The 12,254-nt window shown below is 66.2% G+C and overlaps 10 non-coding genes across 10 annotated transcripts; 4 read left to right on the forward strand and 6 right to left on the reverse strand.

The window, feature by feature from the left end:
* Window positions 1-536: 536 nt before the first annotated feature.
* TRNAE-CUC (transfer RNA glutamic acid (anticodon CUC)) lies at window positions 537-608 on the reverse strand. The gene has a single exon. It is a non-coding gene; the product is annotated as a tRNA-Glu (tRNA).
* Window positions 609-871: 263 nt separating this feature from the next.
* On the reverse strand, window positions 872-943 carry TRNAG-UCC (transfer RNA glycine (anticodon UCC)). Its single transcript has one exon. It is a non-coding gene; the product is annotated as a tRNA-Gly (tRNA).
* An 834-nt stretch (window positions 944-1,777) lies between these two features.
* TRNAD-GUC (transfer RNA aspartic acid (anticodon GUC)) lies at window positions 1,778-1,849 on the reverse strand. The gene has a single exon. It is a non-coding gene; the product is annotated as a tRNA-Asp (tRNA).
* A 593-nt stretch (window positions 1,850-2,442) lies between these two features.
* TRNAL-CAG (transfer RNA leucine (anticodon CAG)) lies at window positions 2,443-2,525 on the forward strand. Its single transcript has one exon. It is a non-coding gene; the product is annotated as a tRNA-Leu (tRNA).
* Window positions 2,526-4,155: 1,630 nt separating this feature from the next.
* On the forward strand, window positions 4,156-4,226 carry TRNAG-GCC (transfer RNA glycine (anticodon GCC)). Its single transcript has one exon. It is a non-coding gene; the product is annotated as a tRNA-Gly (tRNA).
* Window positions 4,227-8,345: 4,119 nt separating this feature from the next.
* Window positions 8,346-8,417, reverse strand: TRNAE-CUC (transfer RNA glutamic acid (anticodon CUC)). The gene has a single exon. It is a non-coding gene; the product is annotated as a tRNA-Glu (tRNA).
* A 263-nt stretch (window positions 8,418-8,680) lies between these two features.
* On the reverse strand, window positions 8,681-8,752 carry TRNAG-UCC (transfer RNA glycine (anticodon UCC)). The gene has a single exon. It is a non-coding gene; the product is annotated as a tRNA-Gly (tRNA).
* An 834-nt stretch (window positions 8,753-9,586) lies between these two features.
* TRNAD-GUC (transfer RNA aspartic acid (anticodon GUC)) lies at window positions 9,587-9,658 on the reverse strand. Its single transcript has one exon. It is a non-coding gene; the product is annotated as a tRNA-Asp (tRNA).
* A 593-nt stretch (window positions 9,659-10,251) lies between these two features.
* On the forward strand, window positions 10,252-10,334 carry TRNAL-CAG (transfer RNA leucine (anticodon CAG)). Its single transcript has one exon. It is a non-coding gene; the product is annotated as a tRNA-Leu (tRNA).
* A 1,633-nt stretch (window positions 10,335-11,967) lies between these two features.
* TRNAG-GCC (transfer RNA glycine (anticodon GCC)) lies at window positions 11,968-12,038 on the forward strand. Its single transcript has one exon. It is a non-coding gene; the product is annotated as a tRNA-Gly (tRNA).
* The last annotated feature ends 216 nt before the right edge of the window (window positions 12,039-12,254 follow it).

Raw genomic sequence — 12,254 nt, forward strand, 5'->3', positions numbered from 1 at the left:
CCGACCACGGCCACAAACACCGTCATCCCACACTGTCAGCCACCCCCAAGGCACCGGCAAGGCGTTCAGGAAACCTGCTGCGGTGGTGCGAAGCACCCGTCTGCCCTCCGGTGCTCCTTTCCACGGGAGATCCGGCGCTGTCGGAAGGCACCGCGTGTGACACCGCCCTCGCCGTCGGCGCCGCCGCCGACGTCGCCGTGGGGGAGAAGCGGTGCTGCTGGAGAGTCCAAACACGGGCGGGCGCGTTTGCTCGTGGCCACAGCCACGGCGGGGAGAGGCGCTGCCCCGGCCACTCGTGTTGGGGCTGAGGCAAGCGTCCGAAAAGGAAGACACGGGCCGTCGGAGGCCTCGCGAGGGCGCGCGCCAGTGCGGCCAAAAGGCTTGGCCGGGGAGGGAGGGTGGAGGTTGCGTGGCAGGGCTTGGGCTGGAGGTGCAGGGCGCCGGGTGACTGTGGTCCCGGGGCGCCGAGGCCGCGGAGCAAGCGTGGCCTAAAAGTGCCATGTGGACGGTGGGAGGTTGAGAGGAAGAAGAAAGGCTTCCCTGACCGGGAATCGAACCCGGGCCGCGGCGGTGAGAGCGCCGAATCCTAACCACTAGACCACCAGGGAGCGTCGGGCTCTAGCCGTGCTCCTGCTGGACCCGTAGCACCCGCTCGGCGCCACCTTGGCGCCAAGACGCGGCCTTTCCAAGTCCAGCCACGCGCCGTCGCTGGCAATCCACGTGTCCTCCCGCCCTGCCTGCTTGCAGCACCCTCAGAACACTGCGTGCCTGCTTCCCGCACACACAAGAAAAGCCGCTGGGGCCAGCTAGCTCCCTGCTCCCAGCTCTCCCTCACAGGCCCCCCGCGGAGCTCGGCAAAAGGTCAGCCCGCTGCGTTGGCCGGGAATCGAACCCGGGTCAACTGCTTGGAAGGCAGCTATGCTCACCACTATACCACCAACGCTGCACGGACCGGGCCGCCCCGAGACGCCGGCACCGGGCTCGCCCGAGCGCACTTTCGTCGCCTCCTCCTCCCCCTCGCCCTCTTCCCCCTCCTCTTGCTCCTCCTCCCCCTCCCCCTCCTCCTCCTCGACTCCTCTTCCTTCTCTCCCTCCTCCTACTCCCCTTTCTCTTCCTCGTCCTCCCCCTCCTTCTCAGCCTCCGCCGCCGAAGCCGCCGCTTGGAGCAGCCCTGCCCCGACGCCCCGCCGGCCGGCAGCTCTGTGATGTCACGGGCGCCACCAAGGCCCCCCGGCGCCCCACCCGCGCCAGCCCTACGAAGCTGCACCAGGCCACCCGCCCGACCGCCTCAGGGGGGCGCTCTCGCTGCCTTGCTGCTCCAGGTCCCTCGGCTCCACGCCGCGGCGCGCCCCCGCCCCCGGGGCACGCGTCTGCCAGTCCCCGGCTCGCCAAAGCCCTTCTCCACCGGGCGCTGGGCCAGGCCACTTCCCGCACCGACAGGGGACGGCACTCATCCGCCTCCCACCCGTCCAGGCCGCTGTGCATAGTTGCGCAGCTGTGCGTCGCCACGCAAGGAGCCTACTGACACAGCCACTTTGGGCGGGCCGCAGTGTCCTCGGGCGCTTGTGGGGTCCAGAGGAGGCCGTCGCTCGGCCGTGGCGACGGAGCGCCCGGCGAGGCGGAAGGGCTGGAGGGCTGGAGGGGGTCGAGGGTGGGCAGGCTGGGCACGCGCTGGCGCCCTGCGCTTCGCTGGAGGGCGGAGGGACGAGAAGAAGGGCCCTTGGGAGCCAGGCGGCAGGACAGAGAGCGGCGCCAGCCACCAAAAGAGGGCGTGTTGCCTCCCCGTCGGGGAATCGAACCCCGGTCTCCCGCGTGACAGGCGGGGATACTCACCACTATACTAACGAGGACGGCGGCGACCACCCCCGCACACGCCCGCTCTCGGGCTGCCTGCCGACGCCTCCCCCTGCCCTCCGGCCCCCTGCCCTCCGGCCCCCTGCCCGCTACGGGCGGCCGGCGCGTGCCCGACCCGACCCAATGCCACACCAAGCGCGTCCTCCAGAGCAGCAGCCCCCGACCCCGACAGGGACTCGGACCCCCGTGGCGCTGAAAACTCCGAGCGCGCGCTGCCTGTTGCCTCCAACGCGGCGATGGCGCCGGGAGGAGGGGCCCGGCCCGAGACCGAAAGCAAGGCTGCGAGGAGGGGCGGTGCGCGCGCCGGGCCTTGGCCGGCGAGGAGAGGCGCGGGTGGGGGGCCGGCGGCAGGGGCTGGCCCGACGCGGCCCGGCTGCGTCCGGGGCCAGCGGCGGGCGAGGGCGCCACCGCGGCGGAGCCAGGCGCGTCGTCTGGCCTTGCTCCCCGTCGGCCGCCGCGCGCCCGCTCCGTCGCTCAGCCACACGGCCGCGCGCCTGGCGCGGAGCACCGCGTCCCGCCAAGGGCACCGGGGTTCGCGTCGCGTCCGGTCCCAGCCAGCCGAGCGGCCACGCGCACGCCCAGCCCCGCCGTCAGGATGGCCGAGCGGTCTAAGGCGCTGCGTTCAGGTCGCAGTCTCCCCTGGAGGCGTGGGTTCGAATCCCACTCCTGACAAGCCAGCCTTTTGGCCCGCCCGACAAAAGCACCCGGCCCCCCCATGGCAGCGCTTTACTGCCTTCCAGTCCGTCGCGCCGTGCACTCTTGCGGCCTCTCCAAACTCCGGCCCGGACATCCACGCCTCTCAGACGCGGGACCTTCTCAGCCGCGGCCAGGGGCCTGGCAGAAACGGCCCGCTACGAAACCTCCGGCGACGGGCTTTCCGGACAAACGCCCTCCCCGCCGGTTCCTATGCCCCCTCCTTCCTGCACCCACACCTGGAAAACCTTCAGTCCTTCGCAGCACATCTTTCCTCCCCTGCTTGCGGCTGCTGCTGCTGCTGCTGCTGCTGCTGCTGGTCTTTCCTGCCTGCCTGTCTGCCTGCCTGCCTGCCTGCGTCCCTCCCTCCCACTCCCGCTCCCCCCCGCCCCCACCGCCACACGCACAACGGCCGCGTGTGGAAAGCCCTCCACGCCTCGCCCACCCTCCGACTTCTGCCTGGTGAACAGCGGACTCGCTCTCACAGCCCTTCTTCCACTTCCGCCACCAGCAGCTCTCCGTCTTTCCAACATCCTGTCCTTCCCGTCAGCCCCAACGGCCCGCCTGCCCGTTCCATTTCCTCCACAGCCACACCGAGGTGGCCGCCGACACCACCTTGCCGGCCTGTGGTGCGTGCCCCTCGCTGCTTTTTCGCCTTGGGGCCCTGGCCGGACCACACCTGCTTGCCTGCCTGCCTGCTGGCCAGCCAACAGGGGGCCCTCCCTGCACGGGGCCTGGTGCACGAGTCGCTCCCAGGAACGGTGCTCCAGTGAGTAGTGAGCGGAAGCCCTGGATGCCCTGTCACCCACCACACACGTCCGGCCCCCAGCACGAGTCAGCCGCCTCGGCGCCCCAGCGCAAGTCCCTCGGGGAAGCCGCGGCTCCGGCAGCACCCAGCCACACCCTGGGTCGCTCCCTCCGTCACCGGGCTGTCCGCGAGCCAGCAGCCAGTCTGCCAAAGTGCTTCTCCTCACAACCAACGTAGCAGAGCGGGACACCGCGGGAGGGGTGGGCGCAGAGCGCAGAAGCGAGGCTAAGACACCTTTGCTCTTTCGGCCTAAGCGCCGCTCGGCGGCGGCGGCGGCGGCGGCGGCGGTGCCCGGGGTCCACCTCCCACGCTCGCCGTCCCTGCACAGCCCCGAGCTCCGATCCCTGCCCCCGCCCGCCCTCGTACGCCCCGCACCGGCAAGAAAGCCAGCCGCCAGAGGGACTGTGCGTCGGGGCCCGGCGGCGGCGGCGGCGGCGGCGGTTGAGAGGAACGTCGGTGCTCAGCCGCAGCGGCCACGCCTCGCCCGCCCTGACTGAGATTCGGGCGCGGGCCAGGCCCGTGCGGCTCCTGGCTTCCTCTGGCGACAGCGACGGTCTCGCGGCGGCCGTGGACGGCAGAGAAAGCGCAGGGCGGGCCGAGCCCGCCCGCGTCCCTCCGTCCCTCGGTGCTTGCGACCGCCTCGCGCCCCGGGGTCGCCAGCGTGCCCGGAGCCTCTCGTTCAGGTGGCCCGTCGGCCTCCTGCTCAAATGGAGCACATGCCCACGGGACGAGCAGTGACCAGGATCCGGCGGTTGGCGGCGAGCACCGCTGGGGCCGCGGCGGGCGCCGGCGGCCATCAGTGCATGGGTGGTTCAGTGGTAGAATTCTCGCCTGCCACGCGGGAGGCCCGGGTTCGATTCCCGGCCCATGCAGCCACAGCGCCCCCTTTTGGTTCCCGCAGCCCCAAAGCGGAGCTGGGCTTCCCCGCTGCCACAATCAAGGCACCGGTCCTGCCAACAGCTCGCTCACCACCGCACCTTCAGGCCCCGGACCTTCCCACGCAGACGCCCCCACCCCACACACACCCGGGAGCCAGGCCTCCAGGACCTGACACCTTGCGGGCTCAGCCACTCTTACGCCCAGACCCCTTCCTTGTCCTTGTTCTCTTCCTTACCCTGACCCCGCCTGTGTCACGCTCTTCACTGTAAGAAACACCCCACACTGGCACCCGCACAGCCCAACCTCTTCACCTTTGCACAACCAGGAGCAAGGGAGTCGCCACCTCTGGCAGTGATCCATCCCATTTTCCTGGAGAGTCCCCAAAGCGTTCACTTGCACGAGGAGTTCAAAAGAAGCCCACACAATCATCGCAGACTGCACTCGAGTTTGACCCTCCACAGAAATACGTTTCCAACACCGGCCCGCTCCTCCACCGCTACTGCCACCAGCACCATCAGCACGACAAACACCACGCCCTCCCCTGAACCTCTGCTCCCACCAACGGCATCAGCCCTCGGGACAGCACCACCAGCACCACCACCTCAGCCTCCAGCCTACTCCCACAAACACCCCCACCCCACCCCATCTCCCCACTTTTCCCCGGATCCTTTCCAAATCCTACGTTGTCAAGGATCCTGCCCTTGCCTCTGTGCCGTTGGCCTCCTCCTTTTGCCCACTTCGCCTTCTTCTCCTTTTCATAGCAGTGCGGTTGCGGTTGCTTTACAACATTGTGTTACATTCAGGTGTACGGCAAGATGATTCAGTTACATGTCCTTTCCCAGGTTATTTTCCACTATACCTTATCACGACATATGTATACATTTCCCTGTGCTGTACGGTGAATGCTTGCTGCTTATGTGCTTGATGTATATAGTATTTCCTCTCCGTTCATCGCAGCTCCGTATTTTTCCCTGCCCTGCACTTTCCCCTTGGGTAACGAACAGTGTGTTTCCTATGTCTGTGAGTCTGTTTCTCTTTGGCGCATACATTCGTTTGTGGTACGGTATAGATTCCACATTTCTTTGTGCTTCTCTGCCTGCCTTACGTCGCTAAGTGTAATATCCTCTGGGTCCCTCCTTATTGGTGCAAATGGCAATATCTCGCTCTTTTTGTATGGCTGAGTAATATTCCACAGCACGTACACACCACGTCTGCCTGTGCCAGCCATCGGCGTTGATGGGCACTGGGGTTTTGTCCATGTCTTGGCTGTGGCCCGCAGTGCTGCTGTGGACACGAGGGTGCACGGATCTCTTCAAGTGACACTTTCTCTCCTCTGCCGATGTGTACCCACGATGGGGATCGCTGGATCATATGAGAGCTCATATTTCACCTATTTATTTAGTGTGTTGTTTCTATTTATGCATTTAATAGTTATTTATTCATTTACTTATAAGAACTAGTAGCTGTAATTTTGGAAGAAAAATTGATTAACAAGATTGAGTTAGTTTCAGGTGCACAGCAACATGGATACTGTTTTCCGTGTCTCATATTGTTTCAGGTTGCTTTCCGTTATAGCTTACTACAGGATATTGAATATCATTCCCCGTGTGATTCCGGAAATCCGTGTCGCCTACGTCTTTTATATGAACTACGGTGTATCTGTTCATCGCCGCTCCTGACTGATGTCTCCACCCCTCCCTTTCTCCTCGGGTAACCATCAGTGTGTTTTCTATGTCTGTGAGTCTGTTTCTCTATTGCACAATCGTTCTTTTCTATTATGGTTTAGATTCCACGGATCTTTGTGCTTCTCGGTCAGACTTACTTCCCTAAGTGGAATATCCTCTAGGACCATCCTTATTGTGGCACATGGCAATATTTCATTTTCTGAAATGGCTGAGTAATATTCCACAGTACATATATACCCCAGCTTTTCCTGCCAGCCGACCGTTGATGGGCACATGGGTTTTTTCTACGTCTTGGCTGTGGCACGTAGTGCTGCTACAAACACGGGGGTGCGTGGATCTCTTCAAACAACAGTTTTGCTCTTGGGCGGACGTGTACCCACGACGGGGATTGCTGGATCATCTGGTGGCTCATGTTTCTCCTATTTATTGTGTTCGTTGTTTTTATTTACTTACTTACTTTTTTCTTTCTTTTTAAAACTTTTTTTTTACTTACTTGCTTTTAAGTACTAGTACTCGTGGTTTAGGAAGAAGAGTTGATTAACAATACTGAGTTAGTTTCAGGTGTACAGCAAAGGGGATACTGTCTTCCATGTCTAATATTGTTTCAGATTGATTTCCATTATACGTTATTGCAGGATACTGAATATCATTCCCTGTGTTATTCTGTAAATCCTTGTTGTTTGTCTCATTTATAGGAAGTACTGTGTATCTGTTCATGGAGCTCCCAATTTATCCCTCCACCCCTCCTTTTCTCCTCGGGTAGCCATCAGTGTGTTTTCTAGGCCTGTGAGTCTGTCTCTGTTTTGCACCCATAGGTTCGTTGGTAGTACTTTTGAGATTCCACATATCTTTGGGCTTCTCTGTCGGACGTGCTTCACTAAGCGTAATCTTCCCTGGGAGCATTCTTGTCGCCGCAAATGGCAATATTGCATTCTTTTTTACTAACGGCTGAGTCATACACCATAGTACATGTATACCACCTCTTCTCGTACTAGCCACCCGTTGATGGGCACTTGGGTTTTTCTCCATGTCTTGGCTAGTGCAAATAGTGCCGCTATTTGGTGAACTTGGAGGTGCTTGTGCCGTTTTGAACTCTTGTTTCGTCATTTCCGGGTACGCACCCAGGAGTGGGATTGCTGGATCATACGGGACCTCTCCTTCGGCCTCTTTCAACCTCAACCCCTGCTGCCCCCACCCCCGCCGCCACACACACCTGAGACTGGATGGTTACCCCCGATGAGAGGTGATGTATGTCTCTGGGGCAGTAGAATGCCCCCACCCCATTCGGACCCCGCCTAGCCCCTGTGGCGCGCTCCGTTTCTGTCGTCCTCTTAGCTGCCTCCTACCCACCGCCCCCGGTCCCAACCCATTGCTTAGCCTGACCACCTTCCCGCATAGCACACCAGTCTGGGGCGCTCACCCTCCACCCCACCGCGAAGGGGTCCTCTCCCACCATCTTCCTCGCCCCACAGCGCACTCACACACCCCGCCCCTCCCCCCAGCCTGCAGGCTCAGACCCCGCTCCGCGCCACCTTCTCCTTGTGTCCCAGGCCCGGCTGTCACATGTCCCGCCCGGAAGTCTCACTTCCGCCGCTGCTCCTCAGACCCACTGCTACTTCAGGCCCACCCCGCGCCCTGATCTCACGCACCCGCACACACCTGCCGGGCCAGGTGCCGCCACCACCCCAAGCTTCTGCTGAGCCCCTGCCTGAGTGGCCAGCCGCTCTCCCGGGCCAGGTCCCCGCCAGCCCAACACCTCCCGCTCCTGCCCGCGCTCCAGCCAGACACCCCAGGCCCTTCCTCGCACCTCCCGGCACGGCACGCGGCCCGCCGCCGCCCTCTCTCCATGGGGTCGTCCTGCTCCGTTCCCTAACCGGCGTGGGGTGGCCACCGACCACGGCCACAAACACCGTCATCCCACACTGTCAGCCACCCCCAAGGCACCGGCAAGGCGTTCAGGAAACCTGCTGCGGTGGTGCGAAGCACCCGTCTGCCCACCGGTGCTCCTTTCCACGGGGGATCCGGCGCTGTCGGAAGGCACCGCGTGTGACACCGCCCTCGCCGTCGGCGCCGCCGCCGACGTCGCCGTGGGGGAGAAGCGGTGCTGCTGGAGAGTCCAAACACGGGCGGGCGCGTTTGCTCGTGGCCACAGCCACGGCGGGGAGAGGCGCTGCCCCGGCCACTCGTGTTGGGGGCTGAGGCAAGCGTCCGAAAAGGAAGACACGGGCCGTCGGAGGCCTCGCGAGGGCGCGCGCCAGTGCGGCCAAAAGGCTTGGCCGGGGAGGGAGGGTGGAGGTTGCGTGGCAGGGCTTGGGCTGGAGGTGCAGGGCGCCGGGTGGCTGTGGTCCCGGGGCGCCGAGGCCGCGGAGCAAGCGTGGCCTAAAAGTGCCATGTGGACGGTGGGAGGTTGAGAGGAAGAAGAAAGGCTTCCCTGACCGGGAATCGAACCCGGGCCGCGGCGGTGAGAGCGCCGAATCCTAACCACTAGACCACCAGGGAGCGTCGGGCTCTAGCCGTGCTCCTGCTGGACCCGTAGCACCCGCTCGGCGCCACCTTGGCGCCAAGACGCGGCCTTTCCAAGTCCAGCCACGCGCCGTCGCTGGCAATCCACGTGTCCTCCCGCCCTGCCTGCTTGCAGCACCCTCAGAACACTGCGTGCCTGCTTCCCGCACACACAAGAAAAGCCGCTGGGGCCAGCTAGCTCCCTGCTCCCAGCTCTCCCTCACAGGCCCCCCGCGGAGCTCGGCAAAAGGTCAGCCCGCTGCGTTGGCCGGGAATCGAACCCGGGTCAACTGCTTGGAAGGCAGCTATGCTCACCACTATACCACCAACGCTGCACGGACCGGGCCGCCCCGAGACGCCGGCACCGGGCTCGCCCGAGCGCACTTTCGTCGCCTCCTCCTCCCCCTCGCCCTCTTCCCCCTCCTCTTGCTCCTCCTCCCCCTCCCCCTCCTCCTCCTCGACTCCTCTTCCTTCTCTCCCTCCTCCTACTCCCCTTTCTCTTCCTCGTCCTCCCCCTCCTTCTCAGCCTCCGCCGCCGAAGCCGCCGCTTGGAGCAGCCCTGCCCCGACGCCCCGCCGGCCGGCAGCTCTGTGATGTCACGGGCGCCACCAAGGCCCCCCGGCGCCCCACCCGCGCCAGCCCTACGAAGCTGCACCAGGCCACCCGCCCGACCGCCTCAGGGGGGCGCTCTCGCTGCCTTGCTGCTCCAGGTCCCTCGGCTCCACGCCGCGGCGCGCCCCCGCCCCCGGGGCACGCGTCTGCCAGTCCCCGGCTCGCCAAAGCCCTTCTCCACCGGGCGCTGGGCCAGGCCACTTCCCGCACCGACAGGGGACGGCACTCATCCGCCTCCCACCCGTCCAGGCCGCTGTGCATAGTTGCGCAGCTGTGCGTCGCCACGCAAGGAGCCTACTGACACAGCCACTTTGGGCGGGCCGCAGTGTCCTCGGGCGCTTGTGGGGTCCAGAGGAGGCCGTCGCTCGGCCGTGGCGACGGAGCGCCCGGCGAGGCGGAAGGGCTGGAGGGCTGGAGGGGGTCGAGGGTGGGCAGGCTGGGCACGCGCTGGCGCCCTGCGCTTCGCTGGAGGGCGGAGGGACGAGAAGAAGGGCCCTTGGGAGCCAGGCGGCAGGACAGAGAGCGGCGCCAGCCACCAAAAGAGGGCGTGTTGCCTCCCCGTCGGGGAATCGAACCCCGGTCTCCCGCGTGACAGGCGGGGATACTCACCACTATACTAACGAGGACGGCGGCGACCACCCCCGCACACGCCCGCTCTCGGGCTGCCTGCCGACGCCTCCCCCTGCCCTCCGGCCCCCTGCCCTCCGGCCCCCTGCCCGCTACGGGCGGCCGGCGCGTGCCCGACCCGACCCAATGCCACACCAAGCGCGTCCTCCAGAGCAGCAGCCCCCGACCCCGACAGGGACTCGGACCCCCGTGGCGCTGAAAACTCCGAGCGCGCGCTGCCTGTTGCCTCCAACGCGGCGATGGCGCCGGGAGGAGGGGCCCGGCCCGAGACCGAAAGCAAGGCTGCGAGGAGGGGCGGTGCGCGCGCCGGGCCTTGGCCGGCGAGGAGAGGCGCGGGTGGGGGGCCGGCGGCAGGGGCTGGCCCGACGCGGCCCGGCTGCGTCCGGGGCCAGCGGCGGGCGAGGGCGCCACCGCGGCGGAGCCAGGCGCGTCGTCTGGCCTTGCTCCCCGTCGGCCGCCGCGCGCCCGCTCCGTCGCTCAGCCACACGGCCGCGCGCCTGGCGCGGAGCACCGCGTCCCGCCAAGGGCACCGGGGTTCGCGTCGCGTCCGGTCCCAGCCAGCCGAGCGGCCACGCGCACGCCCAGCCCCGCCGTCAGGATGGCCGAGCGGTCTAAGGCGCTGCGTTCAGGTCGCAGTCTCCCCTGGAGGCGTGGGTTCGAATCCCACTCCTGACAAGCCAGCCTTTTGGCCCGCCCGACAAAAGCACCCGGCCCCCCCATGGCAGCGCTTTACTGCCTTCCAGTCCGTCGCGCCGTGCACTCTTGCGGCCTCTCCAAACTCCGGCCCGGACATCCACGCCTCTCAGACGCGGGACCTTCTCAGCCGCGGCCAGGGGCCTGGCAGAAACGGCCCGCTACGAAACCTCCGGCGACGGGCTTTCCGGACAAACGCCCTCCCCGCCGGTTCCTATGCCCCCTCCTTCCTGCACCCACACCTGGAAAACCTTCAGTCCTTCGCAGCACATCTTTCCTCCCCTGCTTGCGGCTGCTGCTGCTGCTGCTGCTGCTGCTGCTGGTCTTTCCTGCCTGCCTGTCTGCCTGCCTGCCTGCCTGCGTCCCTCCCTCCCACTCCCGCTCCCCCCCGCCCCCACCGCCACACGCACAACGGCCGCGTGTGGAAAGCCCTCCACGCCTCGCCCACCCTCCGACTTCTGCCTGGTGAACAGCGGACTCGCTCTCACAGCCCTTCTTCCACTTCCGCCACCAGCAGCTCTCCGTCTTTCCAACATCCTGTCCTTCCCGTCAGCCCCAACGGCCCGCCTGCCCGTTCCATTTCCTCCACAGCCACACCGAGGTGGCCGCCGACACCACCTTGCCGGCCTGTGGTGCGTGCCCCTCGCTGCTTTTTCGCCTTGGGGCCCTGGCCGGACCACACCTGCTTGCCTGCCTGCCTGCTGGCCAGCCAACAGGGGGCCCTCCCTGCACGGGGCCTGGTGCACGAGTCGCTCCCAGGAACGGTGCTCCAGTGAGTAGTGAGCGGAAGCCCTGGATGCCCTGTCACCCACCACACACGTCCGGCCCCCAGCACGAGTCAGCCGCCTCGGCGCCCCAGCGCAAGTCCCTCGGGGAAGCCGCGGCTCCGGCAGCACCCAGCCACACCCTGGGTCGCTCCCTCCGTCACCGGGCTGTCCGCGAGCCAGCAGCCAGTCTGCCAAAGTGCTTCTCCTCACAACCAACGTAGCAGAGCGGGACACCGCGGGAGGGGTGGGCGCAGAGCGCAGAAGCGAGGCTAAGACACCTTTGCTCTTTCGGCCTAAGCGCCGCTCGGCGGCGGCGGCGGCGGCGGCGGCGGTGCCCGGGGTCCACCTCCCACGCTCGCCGTCCCTGCACAGCCCCGAGCTCCGATCCCTGCCCCCGCCCGCCCTCGTACGCCCCGCACCGGCAAGAAAGCCAGCCGCCAGAGGGACTGTGCGTCGGGGCCCGGCGGCGGCGGCGGCGGCGGCGGCGGTTGAGAGGAACGTCGGTGCTCAGCCGCAGCGGCCACGCCTCGCCCGCCCTGACTGAGATTCGGGCGCGGGCCAGGCCCGTGCGGCTCCTGGCTTCCTCTGGCGACAGCGACGGTCTCGCGGCGGCCGTGGACGGCAGAGAAAGCGCAGGGCGGGCCGAGCCCGCCCGCGTCCCTCCGTCCCTCGGTGCTTGCGACCGCCTCGCGCCCCGGGGTCGCCAGCGTGCCCGGAGCCTCTCGTTCAGGTGGCCCGTCGGCCTCCTGCTCAAATGGAGCACATGCCCACGGGACGAGCAGTGACCAGGATCCGGCGGTTGGCGGCGAGCACCGCTGGGGCCGCGGCGGGCGCCGGCGGCCATCAGTGCATGGGTGGTTCAGTGGTAGAATTCTCGCCTGCCACGCGGGAGGCCCGGGTTCGATTCCCGGCCCATGCAGCCACAGCGCCCCCTTTTGGTTCCCGCAGCCTCAAAGCGGAGCTGGGCTTCCCCGCTGCCACAATCAAGGCACCGGTCCTGCCAACAGCTCGCTCACCACCGCACCTTCAGGCCCCGGACCTTCCCACGCAGACGCCCCCACCCCACACACACCCGGGAGCCAGGCCTCCAGGACCTGACACCTTGCGGGCTCAGCCACTCTTACGCCCAGACCCC

This window comes from Kogia breviceps, chromosome 1 (genome assembly GCF_026419965.1).
Source record: "Kogia breviceps isolate mKogBre1 chromosome 1, mKogBre1 haplotype 1, whole genome shotgun sequence".
NCBI classification, from domain to species: Eukaryota; Metazoa; Chordata; class Mammalia; order Artiodactyla; family Physeteridae; genus Kogia; species Kogia breviceps.